The sequence below is a fragment of the Arachis ipaensis genome, chromosome B9, assembly GCF_059453495.1.
Source record: "Arachis ipaensis isolate K30076 ecotype BB chromosome B9, ASM5945349v1, whole genome shotgun sequence".
In the NCBI taxonomy this organism is placed as follows: Eukaryota; Viridiplantae; Streptophyta; class Magnoliopsida; order Fabales; family Fabaceae; genus Arachis; species Arachis ipaensis.
The window spans coordinates 135,377,037-135,393,598 of record NC_142444.1 but is presented as its reverse complement, the minus strand read 5'-3'; the positions used below and the strand labels follow the sequence as shown (position 1 = coordinate 135,393,598).

Genomic DNA, 16,562 nt, shown 5'->3' with positions numbered 1-16,562 from the left:
TCCTGAGGTAGTATGCAAACCGAGCAAACTGCATTTTTTCTGCTTGACAGAGTTTCTAAGGAAATGGCATCCTGGTCTTATACTCCTGCATTCTGAGTGGCACAGGGTGAGTGTCCATAGTGCCAGGAGAAGGGTTACTAGCTTGCTTAGGAAAGGTGTTCTCTGAACTTGCACCTGAATTTTCCACAACTAAACCGGCAAGTGCACCGGGTCGTCCAAGTAATACCTCAGGTGAGTGAGGGTCGATCTCATGAGGATTGTCAGATTGAACAAGCTGTGGTTATCCTGCAGATCTTAGTAAGGTGAATAGAAATTTGATTGTTGTTGTTATAGGCGCATAAACAAAACAATAATGAAAAGACGTAGAAATAATGATAGAAAATCAGTTAAGGCCTTGGAGATACTTATTCTTCCGGATTAACACTTCTTACTGACTACTTTAACAATGAGTGATTCATTCAATGGCAAGGCTGTAAGTGATTAAAGCCGGGGCTAGTGGTCATTAATCTTCTCTGATCTACATCAAACGCCAGTGCTAATGGTCATCCAACGTGAATGAGGGTGAAGCTCACGCATTCAATCTTTGGTGATCCTACTCAAAACGCCACAGACAAGGTCGGATCTTTCGGATCAGAGAATGATGCTCAATATTCCAAACTTAGCGCCACAGAGACCTCAATTACCCATGACTAACGAGATTTTATGTCACATATCTCAATTAGCCCATATACTCTATTGGAACCTGTGATGTATTCTCAAGCTGTAGCTCAATGCTATCTGGCTAAGGCTTCGCACGAGCTCATATAGAATAAGGGGTCATACTCTCGTTACACCACAGATTCATAAGGATGAAGAACGAAAATGCATCATAGAATAGAATCAAATATATATTAAAGTAGAAAAACAATGGTATTAACCCATAAGAATGACCAGAGCTCCTATCCTTAACCTAGGAGGTTTAGCTGCTCATAATGTACAGAGAAAACAGAAATAATGTATGATAGGTAGGAAGAAGATGAAGATCCTTAACAAGAGTGATCTTCCTTCTATATATACTAATAACTAGACCTAAAAAGATATTAATAATAATTAAAAATTACAAAAATGTAATAGACTAAGCTAAAGGTGCGAAAATCCACTTCTGGGCCCACTTGGTAAGTGTTTGGGTTGAGCTTGGCAACCAACTTGGAGGAGTGGGAATTGAATGCCCACTAGGGGATAAATGTGCTGCCTTATGCTCCCTTGGTGGCATTGAACGCTGGGTTTGGGCGTTCAACGCTAGCCTTAGTCCTTCTTGGGCGTTGAACACAGAAAGGGTGTAAATTGGGCGTTCAACGCCTATTTTGGGTAGTCTAATCCAAAAAAAAGTATAAACCATTATGTATTATTGGAAAGCCCTGAAAGTTAGCTTTCTAACGCTATTTAGAGCGCATCAATTGGACCTCTGTAACTCTAGAAATGCGCGTTTGAGTGCATGGAGGTCAGGAATTGATAGCATCTACACTCCTTTATTTGCCTCTGAATCAGACTTTGCCAAAATTTGCTAATTTCACCCAAAAATCACCTAAAATTATAAGAAAAATACAAAAGCTCAAAGTAGCATCCAAAATATGAATTTTGTACTAAAACCTACTAAAACATAATAAAACTTAATAAAATATAACTAAAAATACTAAGAAAATAATGCCAAAAAGGGTATAAAATATCTGATCATCAACAGGCAGGAATACTCACCACTATACTGCAATGACCATTCAGAGATCCGCCCACCCGAAGATGAAGAACTTCCTCATCCTATGGAGATACTGTAACTCGTACACATGCATTGTAGTTTATTAGAACAACTCAAGTAAGAAGCTCAACGACAGCAAGAAGTGAAAAGAGAATTACGAAAAGAGGTACAACGACGAAGATAGCTGAAGGAAAAGCTCTCAAGAATAGAGGCCGAACTTCGAAGTCGAAGAAATTGGGCCGAAAGGGAGGAAAGTGCTCTCGGTGGGGAGGACCCATTCATTGAAGAAATCATGCGAGCATAGGTTTCCAAGAACTTTAAAATTCCCGACATAAATCTCTATGATGGAATGATCGACCTAACAAATCACTAGAGCAATCTTAAAAGTCGGATGTACCTAGCTGATGTGTCTGATGCAACTCGTTGCAAGGCCTTCCCGAGAATGCTGACCAAAGTAGTGATGAAATGGTTTGATAACTTACCGCCCAGGTCGGTGACTTGCTTTGATGACCTGGCAAGGAAGTTTCTAACCCGATTTTCAATTTAGAAGGATAAAGTCAAACTTGCTCCAATTCTCTTAGGGGTAAAACAAGAGATCGGTGAAACACTCCGAGATTATATAGAAAGATTCAACAAAGCTTCTTTGAAAATACAAAACTTACCTCCTGAAGCAGTGATAATGGGGTTGGTTAACAGCTTTAGAGAAGGGTCATTTTTCCGATCCATATCCAAGCGACACCCGACTTCCTTGTATGAGGTACAAAAGCGAGCAGAGAAGTGTATCAATATAGAAGAGAACTATCGACTTAGAGATCCGTCCAAAAGTCAAACCTTCCCTACCAAGTTTGGGATAAGGAGAAGGAGACAAAGAAAAAAGAGGAGTACAGCTCGGAGAAGCTGCGAAGGTACCACAACTACACCCCGCTCCAAGTTTCTCTTGTTGATATCTATAGGGAGATCTGTCACACTAAAAAATTCCACCTCCTAGCCCCATTAAACACAAAAAAGTCAGAAGTTAGATAGAATATTGCGAGTACCACAAATTATATGGGCATTCTACCAATGACTATTATGATCTAAAAAATGTTATAGAAAAGTTGGCCAGAGAAGGTCGGCTAGAAAGATGCCTCGCTGAAAGGTCAGACGACCTAGGAAAGAGGAAGAGAGGAGACGAAGATGGAAGTCGGCGAGATCAACCACCACAAATCCCTGATAGGCATATATACATGATAAATGGAGGATTCACAGGAGGATGGGTTACTAAGTCCTTACATAAAAGATAGGGGTGGCAAAGCGGGCCGGCTCGCCCAAACCTGCCCCGCCACGCCTAGGCCTGCGCCACAAACTGGGCAGGTTGGCCTGCCTTGGCAACTAAAATGGGTTCAAAATTCTAGTCCACCCCACTTTATGGTGGATTGGTGGGCTAGCGGGCTAGCCCCCTTGACTCTTTTTTTTTTTTGAAAAAAAAAATCATTAAAATTAAGAAAAAATAAAAATTAAAAAATTAAATACAAATAAAAAATCATCAAATTATAGTGTAAATTTTTTAAAATTCACTTTTAATTTTTAACTTCAATAAAATTGTTCAAAATAATATTTTTCAATAGAACCATCTTTATTTTAAAAAATAAGTCACATAATTTAAGCATATATACGAAATTGTAAAATAAAATAAATAAAGTTAATGACTAAAAGAAGAATAAAAATAAAAAATAAAAAAATTATTTGAAAATATACAATTATTAATTTTGTAACAGTAATCACTCTTTTATTTAATAAAAAAATAAAATAAAAGCTTTTGGCCCGCCCCGCTTCGCAATTCAATAAGCTCAATAGTCTCCTCTGGTGTCTTCTTCTTGTGCAATGAACCACCTGCAGAGGTATCTAAGCTCATCTTAGACATCTCACCCAAACCTTCATAAAAGATATCTAGTTGGGTCCATTTGGAGAACATGTCCGGAGGGCATTGCCTAGTCAGTAGCTTGTATCTCTCCCAAGTTTCATAAAGGGTTTCACCCTCCTTCTGTCTGAAGGTCTGAACTTCCAACCTAAGCTTAGTCAGCTTCTTTGGTGGGAAAAATTTAGTGAAAAACTCTGTAACAACCTTTTCTCAAGTATTCAGACTCTCCTTTGGTTGTGAATCTAGCCATAGCTTTGCTTTATCCCTAAGAGCAAACGGGAAAAGCATGAGTCTATACACCTCTGAGTTCACTCCATTTGTCTTCACAGTATCACATATCTGCAGAAAATCAGAGATAAATTGATTTGGGTCTTCGTGAGGAAGACCATGAAACTGCCAATTTTGTTGCACCAGGGTGACCAATTGTGGCTTCAACTCAAAGTTGTTTGCAGTTATAGGAGGCACCACAATACTTTTTCCATAAAGATCCGCAGTAGGGGCAGAGTAAGAGTCAAGCACTCTCCTTTGTTGCTCATCGCCATTCGGATTTGCCACATTGGCATTAACAGCGTTATTATTTGCCATAGTGGACTCTGCAGCCTTGTAAAGTCTTGTTTGTTGTAAACGTCGCCTGAAAGTTCTTTCAGGTTCAGGATCAAAATCTAAGAGATGTTCTTTGTCTCTATTTCTGCGCATACACAAGCAGAAAACAAGAAAAAATTGGACTCTCTACGTCAGAGTGCAAAGAAGTCCCTATGAGGTAACCTGTGTAAAATAATAAAATAAAAATACTAAATAAATAAAAAAATTTCAAAAATAATAACTGAAATTAAATAAAAAATTTCGAAATTTAAAAAAAATAAATAAAAAAATTAAAATAAAATCAATTGAGTAACACCAAACTTAATTTCAGAAATTAAAAAAATATTAATACTAAATTTTTATTTTATTTTATTTTATTTATTTATTTATTTATTTAAAGATAAAAATAAAATAAAACTAATAGAATATAAAAAGTAAAAAAAATTAATAATAAAAAAAACAAAATAAAACGAAGAAAAGAAAAATTAAAAAAAATAAAATAAACTAAATAAAAAAAAGTTACGAGATTTAAATAAGAAAAATTAAAAGAATGTGAAATAAAAGAAAACAGGGGGGAAGGGACGTGAACGAAACAATCAGGGGAGGGGGGTATTAACGAAATAACAAAGAAAAGAAAAATTTTTTAACAGGAATTAAAGTAAACAAAAATGAAAAATAAAAATTAATAATAATAATAATAATAAAACTAATTAAAATCAAAACGCCTAATCTAAGCAATCAAGCAACTAATAGTTGTTAATCAAAATCAATATTCGATAACGGCGCCAAAAATTTGGTGCGGTATTTATAACCCACAAACTAACCGGCAAGTGCACCGGGTCATACCAAGTAATACCTTATGTGAATAAGGGTCGATCCCACGAGGATTGATGGATTAAGCAACAATAGCGTTTGATAGGATTAGTTAGACAAACAGAAAAGAGTGTTTGCAAATTCAAAGAGCATTAAACAGAAGACAGGGAAATAATTAATTTGGGAATAAAATATGGAGAAGGCAGTTAAGGTTTCAGAGTTATCTATTCTCTGGATTGACTTTTCTTATTAACTAATTTTAATCATGTAAGATTTAATTCATGGCAAATTATTTGTGACTAGACCCTAATTCCTTAGACCTTCCTAGTCTCCTCTAAAATTCATCAACTGCCAATTCCTTGGTCAATTAATTCCAATTAGAGGGTGATGATCAAATTCTAGTTTATATGCCACAAGAATCCTAATTATCCAAAAATAAAGGGATTATATGTCACGTATCCCGTTAAATACAAACAATTAGAAATTCAGGATAATATGTTTTCAACCTATTATTCAAGTAAAGAGCTTTTCCAAGTTATACAAGAACTCAATTAGAACATGGGTCATACTTCCGTTCCACCCAAATTCATAAAATAAAGAACGAAAACAATTATTGAAATATAAATCAAAATATGAATTAAAATAGAAAAATAATATTACCAATCCATACAATAGACAGAGCTCCTAACCTTCACAATGGAGGATTAGTTGCTCATGGTTTAGAGTAGAAAAATAAGGATTGTAAATGGAAATAATGTTGTGGTAAAAATGTTGTGTTGGAACCACCCTGTTGGGATCCCTTTTATAACTAATCCTAATAATTTAAAAATCAAATTTCTAAAATTAAAATTAAAATAATATCTTTTCCTAAAATAATATTTGAATTTAAATTCGAATTAATTAACAAGTCTTCAGCTGATGGGTAGGGACCACTTGATTTGTCCATTCTGCAGCTTCTAATCTGTGATTTCTGGGCTAAGAACTGGGTCAAAACAGCCCAGAAATCGCCCCCAACGTTTTTCTACATTTTCTGCACGTGGCGCATGTCACGCGTACGCGTCGGTCACGCGCACGCGTCGATGGTCCTTTTTGGCGAGTCACGCGGACGCGTCGGTCACGTGGACGCGTCGCTGAGCAAATCTTCAAATGACACGTACGCGTCGCCATGGATACTTCCAGATCACGCCCAAGCGTCAGTCACGCGTGCGCGTCGCTCCTCGCTGCCATCTCCTTGGTTTCTTCTCTTTCTCTGCAGAAACTTCATCAAATCCATCCGAATGCTACCTAAAATAAATAAAATTGCACGAAACTCAAAATAGCATCCATAGTGGCTAAAATATAATTAATTCTTAATTAAACTCAACAAATTAGATGCAAATTCACTAGGAAAAGATAGGAAAGATGCTCACGCATCACAACACCAAACTTAAACTGTTGCTTGTCCTCAAGCAACCAAAAACTAATTTAAGCTTAGGATGTGAATTTGCATGAGAATGAGAGTTCGATTAAGCTCATGTCTCTTCTTATAGTGGGGTTTACAACTGCAATTCTGAATAGTTTTGGCATCTCACTTTATCCTTTGAAGTTCAGAATGATTGGCATCCATAGGAACTCAGAATCCAGATAGTGTTATTGATTCTCCTAGTTCAGTATGTTGATTCTTGAACACAGCTACTTTATGAGTCTTGGCCATGACCCTAAGCATTTTATTTTCCAGTATTACCACCGGATACATAAATGCCACAGATACATAACTGGGTGAACCTTTTCAGATTGTGACTCAGCTTTGCTGGAGTCCCCAGTTAGAGGTGCCCAGAGTTCTTAAGCACACTCTTTTTGCTTTGGATCACGACTTTAACCGCTCAGTCTCAAGCTTTTCACTTGACACCTTCACGCCACAAGCACATGGTTAGGGACAGCTTGATTTAGCCGCTTAGGCCAGGATTTTATTCCTTTGGGCCCTCCTATCCATTAATGCTCAAAGCCTTGGATCTTTTTTTCCCTTGCCTTTTAGTTAAAAGGGTTATTGGCTTTTTCTGCTTGCTTTTTCTTTTTCTTCTTTTTTTTTCTCAAGCTTTGTGTTTTTCACTGCTTTTTCTTGCTTCAAGAATCAATTTTATGATTTTTCAGATTATCAATAACATTTCTCTTTTTCATCATTATTTCAAGAGCCAACAATTTTAACATTCATAAACTTCACTATCAAAAATATGCACTGTTCAAGCATTCATTCAGAATCACAGAAAATACCACCACATCTAAGTAAATGAGACTACTCTAAAAATTAAATTCAAATTCTCATGCACTACATCTGTTCTTCTTTCTTTTTTATTTCAAGCTTAGTGGGCAATACATGAGACATCTTTCAGAATTAAAGCACTTAACAGAAAAATTAAACTATAACCTATGAATCTATTCATAAAGGATCATGCAGCAAACAAAGCAAACTAGCAGAAAATCGGAACATACATAATAAAAGCAGGAAGAAAAAAATGAAAGGAACTCAACCACCTTAGTTATCTGAGCGGTCATTTTATTCTTCAGGTTGTGCTCTTTGTGAAGATGATTCGCCTCCCTTTTGGTGCCATAGGAATAAACAGAAAACCCTTAAGCGAAGCGTCAACACCAAACTTAAAGGTTTGCTTGTCCTCAAGCAAAGAAGAACTGAAAATAGAAGGAGACAAATATTATTATGAAAGAAAAAGGAAAGGATAAAAGATCAAGAGAGAATAGGGATTGGGAGAGAGAGAGAGAAAGAAAATTGGGCAGCGCAAACGACGCGTTCGCGTACAGCACGCGATCGCGTACGTCGCGCATTCTTCATAATGACGCGTTAGCGTCAGGCACGCGTCCGTGTGCCCTGGATTTTGTGCGATTCGCGCGAACCCAGCCGCGCGCACGCGCAACTCTCTGTAACTTTTTATTTTTCTCGCACCCCTAGATGACGCATACGCGTCAGCGACGCTTGCGCGTCGGGTGCTTTTTTTTCTAGCTCCTGTCCTAAAATAGCTGCATGATCAGAAAATTAGTAATAACTTAATAAAAATCAAATAAGTAAGAAAACAACTACTACGAAAAATAACTATGGATACGAAATTATCGGGTTGCCTCCCGACAAGCGCTTATTTAACGTCACTAGCTTGACGGTCAGCTCCTTTAAGGAGAAGGATCATAGGGGCTCAGCTCTTCACCCCTTTGAACTTCTTTCCTGTGTCTTCATAAATTAGCTCAATATGCTCCAGAGAGAGGATTCTATTTACTGTATAAATCCATGCTGGAGTCTTAATCAACACCACCTTCATTCCTGGGGAGAAACCTTCAGTGGGGATCTTTTTGTTTCTCCATCCCCTGGGTATTTTCTTCTTTTTGGGAACCTCCTCCTTAGTGGATGATGTATTTCCAACACCAAACTTAGGTTTGATGTCAGGAGGAATTTTACTGATTGTCACCAAAGGAGGTTTGAGTTGCAGACTCTGCTGTGCATCATCAGGGGGTTCTTGAAGGTTTGGATCAATAAGCTCAGTCTGCATGCACCTCTCTTCTTCACCTGTTGAATGTATATCTTTGAAGACATGGAAGACCAGTTGCTCATTATGCACTCTAAGCACTAATTCACCCACTTCTACATCAATTAGAGCTCTTCCAGTGGCTAGGAATGGTCTTCCTAGAATTATAGAGGCATTCTCATCCTCCCATGTATCAAGAATTACAAAATCTACTGGGAGGAAGAACTTACCCACTTTGACCAAGATATTCTCCACTAATCCGTATGTAGGCTTCATAGATTTGTCTGACATCTGTAATGCTATCTTTGTGGGTTGTGCCTCTTGGATCTGCAGCTTCTTCATCACAGACAAGGGCATTAAATTGATGCTTGCTCCCAGATCACATAACGCTTTCTCAAAGGTTGTGCTCCCAATGGTGCATGAAATTTGAAAGCTCCCTGGATCTGGAATCTTCTTTGGTAAGTTATTCTGAATGATGGCACTGCATTCTTTAGTCAGGACCACTGTCTCATCTCCCTTTAAAGACTTCTTCTTTGACAACAGCTCCTTCATGAACTTGGCATAGAGAGTCATTTGTTCCAAAACCTCAGTAAAAAGAATATTGATTTGCAACTTTCTGAAGACTTCCAAGAACTTTGAAAACTGTTTGTCCTTGGTCTCCTTTTGAAGTCTCTGAGGATATGACATTTTAGGCTTGTACTCAGGAGCCTTTGGCAAAATAGGATGAATGTCAAGAGAGTCTGAGAATGGGTTGTCCTCACGCTTTAGAGGGGCGTGCTCCAATTCTCCCTTCTCCTCCTTTGGAGCTTCCTTTTCAACTAGCTCTTCATTGGCCTTGGTATCAGAGCCAGCTACTTTACCACTTCTCAATTGAATAACCTTGCAATGTTCTTCTGGGTTCACCACTGTATCCTCTTGAAATGTACTTGCAGACCTCTCAAGTATTTACTTGCTCAGTTGGCCCACTAGCACCTCTAAGTTTCTAATGGAGGCCCTGGTTTTCTGCATAACTTGTGCTTTCGTACTTGCCATTTGTCCATTTATTAAGGTGATAGCCTTGCATTCATCTCTTGGATTTGGAATTGTGTTACCAGGAAGGCTATTGGTGGTCCTCTGCTCAATTTCAGTGACTTTTGTGGCTAATTGACCCATTTGAATCTCCAGGTTCTTGATGGATGCTCTGGTTTCCTGTCTAAAACCTGTCAATATTGCTTCCAAATCATTGTTCTGCTGGAAACTGTCCTGAGAACTATTGTTGAAGTTCTGAGGTCTCTGAGATTGGTCCCTCCATCCAAAATTTGGGTGATTTCTCCATCCCTGGTTATATGTCTTAGAATATGGATCATTGTTGGGATTTCTAGGACAATTCCCCATGTAATTCACCTGTTCAGAAGAAGGTTGAGCATAATCATAATTATCATTTTGCACAAAATTACCTGTCATGTCATAAGAGACTTCTTGTGGTGGATTTTGGGTGTTGATAGCTGAGACTTGCACGCCACCCATTTGTTGAGTAAGTAGATTTATTTGCTGAGACATAAGCTTGTTTTGAGCAAGAAGAGCATTAATAGCTTTCACTTCCAACACGCCTCTCTTCTGAGAGGTCTCAGAGTTCACAGGATTCCTGTTAGATGAATATAAATATTGGTTGCTAGCCACCAATTTAATAAGCTCAATAGTCTCCTCTGGTGTCTTCTTCTTATGCAATGAACCACCTGCAGAGGTATCTAAGCTCATCTTGGACATCTCACCCAAACCTTCATAAAAGATATCTAGTTGGGTCCATTTGCAGAACATGTCCGGAGGGCATTGTCTAGTCAGTAGCTTGTATCTCTCCCAGGCTTCATAAAGGGTTTCACCCTCCTTCTGTCTGAAGGTCTGAACCTCCAACCTAAGCTTAGTCAGCTTCTTTGGTGGGAAAAATTTAGTGAGAAATTCTGTAACAACCTTTTCCTAAGTATTCAGACTCTCCTTTGGTTGTGAATCTAGCCATAGCTTTGCTTTATCCCTCAGAGCAAACGGGAAAAGCATGAGTCTATACACCTCTGAGTTCACTCCATTTGTCTTCACAGTATCACATATCTACAGAATATCAGAGATAAATTGATTTGGGTCTTCGTGAGGAAGACCATGATACTGCCAATTTTGTTGCACCAGGGTGACCAATTGTGGCTTCAACTCAAAGTTGTTTGCAGTTATAGGAGGCACCATAATGCTTTTTCCATAAAGATCCGCAGTAGGGGTAGAGTAAGAGCCAAGCACTCTCCTTTGTTGCTCATCCCCATTCAGATTTGCCACATTGGCATTAACAGCGTTATTATTTGCCATAGTGGACTCTGCAGCCTTGTAAAGTCTAAATTGTTGTAAACGTCGCCTGAAAGTTCTTTCAGGTTCAGGATCAAAATCTAAGAGATGTTCTTTGTCTCAATTTCTCTGCATACACAAGCAGAAAATAAGAAAAAATGGGACTCTCTATGTCAGAGTACAGAGAAATTCCTGTGAGGTAACCTGTGTAAAATAATAAAATAAAAATACTAAATAAATAAAAAAAATTTCAAAAATAATAACTAAAATTAAATAAAAAATTTTGAAATTTAAAAAAAAAATAAATAAAAAAATTAAAATAAAATCAATTGGGTAACACCAAATTTAATTTCAGAAATTAAAAAAATATTAATACTAAATTTTTTTTATTTATTTATTTATTTTATTTAAAGATAAAAATAAAATAAAACTAATAGAATATAAAAAGTAAAAAAAATAATAATAAAAAAACAAAGTAAAACGAAGAAAAGAAAAATGAAAATAAAAAGAAAAATAAAATAAACTAAATAAAAAAAACTTACGAGATTTAAATAAGAAAAATTAAAAGAAAGTGAAATAAAAGAAAACATGGGGGGAAGGGACGTGAAAGAAACAATCAGGGGAGGGGGTATTAACGAAAGAACAAAGAAAAGAAAAAAATTTTTACGGGAATTAAAGTAAACAAAAATGAAAAATAAAAATTAATAATAATAATAATAAAACTAATTAAAATTAAAACGCCTAATCTAAGCAATCAAGCAACTAATAGTTGTTAATCAAAATCAATCTCTGGTAACGGTGCCAAAATCTTGGTGTGGTATTTATAACCCACAAACTAACCAGCAAGTACATCGGGTCGTACCAAGTAATACCTTACGTGAGTACGGGTCGATCTCACGAGGATTGATGGATTAAGCAACAATAGCGTTTGATAGGATTAGTTAGACAAACACAAAAGAGTGTTTGCAAATTCAAAGAGCATTAAACAGAAGACAGGGAAATAATTAATTTGGGAATAAAATATGGAGAAGGCAGTTAAGGTTTCAGAGTTATCTATTTTTTGGATTGATTTTTCTTATTAACTAATTTTAATCATGTAAGATTTAATTCATGGCAAACTATTTGTGACTAGACCCTAATTCCTTAGACCTTCCTAGTCTCCTCTAAAATTCATCAACTGCCAATTTCTTGGTCAATTAATTCCAATTAGAGGGTGATGATCAAATTCTAGTTTATATGCCACAAGAATCCTAATTATCCAAAAATAAAGGAATTATATGTCACGTATCCCGTTAAATACAAACAATTAGAAATTCAGGATAATATGTTTTCAAGCTATTGTTCAAGTAAAGAGCTTTTCCAAGTTATACAAGAACTCAATTAGAACATGGGTCATACTTCCGTTCCACCCAAATTCATAAAATAAAGAATGAAAACAATTATTGAAATATAAATCAAAATATGAATTAAAATAGAAAAATAATATTACCAATCCATACAATAGACAGAGCTCCTAACCTTAACAATGGAGGATTAGTTGCTCATGGTTCAGAGTAGAAAAATAAGGATTGTAAATGGGAATAATGTTGTGGTAAAAATGTTGTGCTGGAACCACCCTGTTGGGATCCCTTTTATAACTAATCCTAATAATTTAAAAATCAAATTTCTAAAATTAAAATTAAAATAATATCTTTTCCTAAAATAAGATTTGAATTTAAATTCGAATTAATTAACAAGTCTTCAGCTGATGGATAGGGACCACCTAATTTGTCCATTCTGCAGCTTCTAATATGTGATTTCTGGGCTAAGAACTGGGTCAAAACAGCCCAGAAATCGCCCCCATCGTTTTTCTAAATTTTCTGCACGTGGCGCATGTCACGCGTATGCGTCGGTCACGCGCATGCGTCGATGGTCTTTTTTCGCGAGTCACGCGGACGCGTCGGTCACGCGGACGCGTCGCTGAGCAAATCTTCAAATCACGCGAACGCGTCAATCACGCGTGCGCGTCGCTCCTCGCTGCCATGTCCTTGGTTTCTTCTCTTTCTCTGCAGAAACTTCATCAAATCCATCCGAATGCTACCTAAAATAAATAAAATTGTACGAAACTCAAAATAGCATCCATGGTGGCTAAAATATAATTAATTCTTTATTAAACTCAACAAATTATATGCAAATTTACTAGGAAAAGATAGGAAAGATGCTCACGCATCAGGTATGAAATCAAGGACTTTAAGTGTCGACTACATTGTAGTAGACGTAGCATCAGCCTACAACACTATGATAGGTCGGACAACCTTGAACCGATTAGCTGTCATCGTTTTTACACCTCACCTATGTATGAAGTTTCTAACTGCAGAAGGAATTGTCACTAAAAGGAGATAAAAATTAGCAAGAAAGTGTTACAATGAAAGTCTCAACCTAAGGGGAAGTACCAAAGGTAAGGAATTCGATACTATTAAGCTCGGTGTCCGAGTATGAGAAGAACTGCATCTACAACATGAAGGGAAAGTCAAAAAGTTCAAATCGGAGATCAAGCAGAAAAGACAACAAGTAAAGGAGCCAATTTAGATGAAAGTTTAAAGGAAGATTTTATTAAGATCTTACAAAGAAACTCCGACCTCTTCCTCTAGAAAGCCTCCAATATATCAGCCATTGACCCCAACCTCATGAATCACAAACTCAACGTTTATGTAGGCTTCCGACCTGTCCAGCAAAAGTGGTGAAAACTCGGCCCTGAAAGAACACAAGTAGTTGAAGAACAAGTGCAAGCTTTGCTAGAGGCCAGGTTTATAAGGGAGATAAAATACCTTTTGTGGTTGGCAAATGTGGTTCTTGTGGAAAAGCAAAATAGGAAATGGAGGATGTGTGTTGATTACACCAATCTCAACAAAGCTTGTCTCAAGGATCCATATCCACTTCCAAGTATTGATGCCTTGATTGATTCAGCTTCAAGATATAGATATTTCTCCTTCATGGATGCATACTCGGGTTACTATTAAATCCCTATATACAAGCCGAACCAGGATAAGACCTCTTTCATCACTCCAAAGGCTAACTATTGTTATGTAGTAATGCCCTTTGGATTGAAAACTGCTGGCGCAACATATCAACGATTGATGAACAAGGTGCTTTCATCTCACCTCGAAAAATTGATGGAAGTTTATGTGGACGACATGCTTGTCAAGACCAGAGACGACCTCAATCTGTTGTCCGACCTAGCCGAAGTATTTATCATAATAAGGAAGCACGAGATGAGACTTAATCCTTCAAAGTGCACCATTGAAGTGGAAGATGGGAAGTTCTTAGATTTCATGCTCACTCAAAGAGGTATAGAGGTCAATCCGGACAAACGCACAGTAATATTAGAGATGAAAAGCCCAATTTGTCTAAAGGAAGTCCAACAACTAAATGGGAGGTTGGCAGCATCGTTCAGGTTCCTAGCAAGAACAACCCTGAAGTCTCTACCCTTGTTCTCAACACTCAAAAAAAGGAACCAATTTGAATGGACTCAGGAATGTGAAACTTTGAAACATTCCTAAGCCAACCTCTCAATCCTCACCTAACCTGTCCCAGGGGAAGAGCTCATTCTCTATCTAGCAGTAGCAAGTCGGGCTATAGCCTCAGCCTTGGTCCCAGAAGATAAACACGGACAACAATCCATCTACTTTGTGAGCAAAGCTCTGCAGAGGGCAGAACTAAACTATCAAAAGATAGAAAAGTTTTCATATATTCTTATCATCACTTCCAAAAGGCTCTGACCTTATTTTCAAACTCACACTATAAAGGTCTGAACTAATCAACCTATGAAACATATTTTGCAGAAGACGGACATCACAAGAAATATGCTACAATAGGTCGTAGAACTATCCGAGTTTGACTTAAGGTATGAAATTTGAACAACAATTAAATCCCAGTACCTGGCCAACTTTGTAGCCGAATATACTGAAGGCCAGGAAAATCCTACAACCTAGAGTCTATATGTGGATGGATCATCCAATAAAGCTGAAAGTAGAGCAGGAGTTATTCTGAAAAACGAAGAAGAAACTCGGATTGATCTATCATTAAAGTTTGAGTTTCTTGCTTCTAACAATCAAGCAGAACATGAAGCCTCGCTTGCTGAGTTAAAGCTGGCTAAAAAAGTTGGGACAGAAAGGTTGATATTGTTTAGTGACTCTCAAGTGATAGCCTCCCAAGTCAATGGGACTTATCAAACTAAAGATCCCAATATGAAGAAGTACCTGGAAGAAGCACAAGCACAATTGGCTCAGTTCTCAGAAAGAGAGGTCCGATATATAGCTCGAGAGTCCAACATCCGAGCTGATGCCCTCTAAATAAGCCAGCACCAAGGCAGGGGGCAGCAATAGAAGCATGATCCAGGAAACTCTCCACGCACCCTCAGTGCTAAAGAAAGATGACAAATCAGATACAATATTCATATCCAACCAAAGTTTAGGATGGATGACTCCCATAGTTTAATATCTTAAATTCGATATCATTCCTGGAGATGAAAATGAAGCAAATAGGCTCATAAGGGAAGAACAAAACTACACCGTGATCCACAATGTTCTCTACGAAAGAGGGGTATCAACACCTCTATTAAAGTGTGTCCCGACCTCCAAAATTAAGGAGGTCTTAGAAGAAGTTCATAATGACATATGTGAAAATCACTTAGGAATATGATTACTAGCCAAAAAAGTTATCTGAGCCGACTTTTTTTGACCGACCTTGAAAATAAAAGTAGCCAACTTTGTTAAAAAATGTTCACATTGTCAAAAGCATGCCAACTTCCATATAGCACCTCCAGAAGAATACATCAGTGTTACTTCACTATGGCCATTTGTAAAATGGGGCTTAGATCTCCTCGATCCATTTCACAAGCCCCTGGAAAAGTAAAGTACCTCATAGTGGGTATTGATTATTTTACTAAGTGTATCGAGGCAGAACCTTTGGCAACCATCACAGCACAAAAAAAAATCGGAAGTTTCTCTACAAGAATATTGTCACTCGGTTTGGAGTTCCACACTCCATCACCACGGACAATGGAACTCAGTTCACCGACTCAAACTTTAGAAACCTGGTGGCCAACCTCAAGATTAAGCACTAGTTTACATTGGTAGAACACCCTCAAGCCAATGGACAAGCCGAAGTGGCAAACAAAGTCGTATCGGGTGCGTTAAAATGCCGACTACAAGATGCAAATGGAGCATGGGTAGACGAGCTTCCTCAAGTCTTATGGGCACATCGGATAACTCCCCACTCAACAATTGGGGAATCACCTTTTCGACTTACTTATGGCATAGAGGCCATGATCCCTATAGAGATCTCTAAAGAATCTCTAAGAGTTATATTTTATGATAAAGTGATCAATGTATGAGCACAAAAGAAAGAACTTGACCTCCTTCTAGAAGTCCGAGAACAAGCTCGGATAAAAGAGGAAGCATTGAAATAAAGGATGGCCTTAAGGTACAACCAGAAAGTTATCAGGAGAAACTTTACCACGAACGACCTCATACTAATCTGAAATGATATCAGAGTTCAGAAGTCAGGAGAGGGTAAGTGGCTGCAAACTGGAAAGGACCTTACAAAATTGTCGAAGTCTTAGGAAATGGTTACTATAAAGTGTCTGGCTTAAAGGGAAACGAGCTCCCAAGGTCCTGGCACTCATGTAACTTAAAGAGGTACTACAATTAGAAAGCGCACATTGCTCCCTATAGTACTCTTTTTC

The 16,562-nt window shown here is 37.6% G+C and overlaps 1 non-coding gene across 1 annotated transcript; it reads left to right on the top strand.

Annotated features, from left to right (window-relative positions):
- Positions 1-10,325: 10,325 nt before the first annotated feature.
- LOC148546445 (small nucleolar RNA R71) lies at positions 10,326-10,432 on the top strand. The gene has a single exon (XR_015901375.1). It is a non-coding gene; the product is annotated as a small nucleolar RNA R71 (small nucleolar RNA).
- The last annotated feature ends 6,130 nt before the right edge of the window (positions 10,433-16,562 follow it).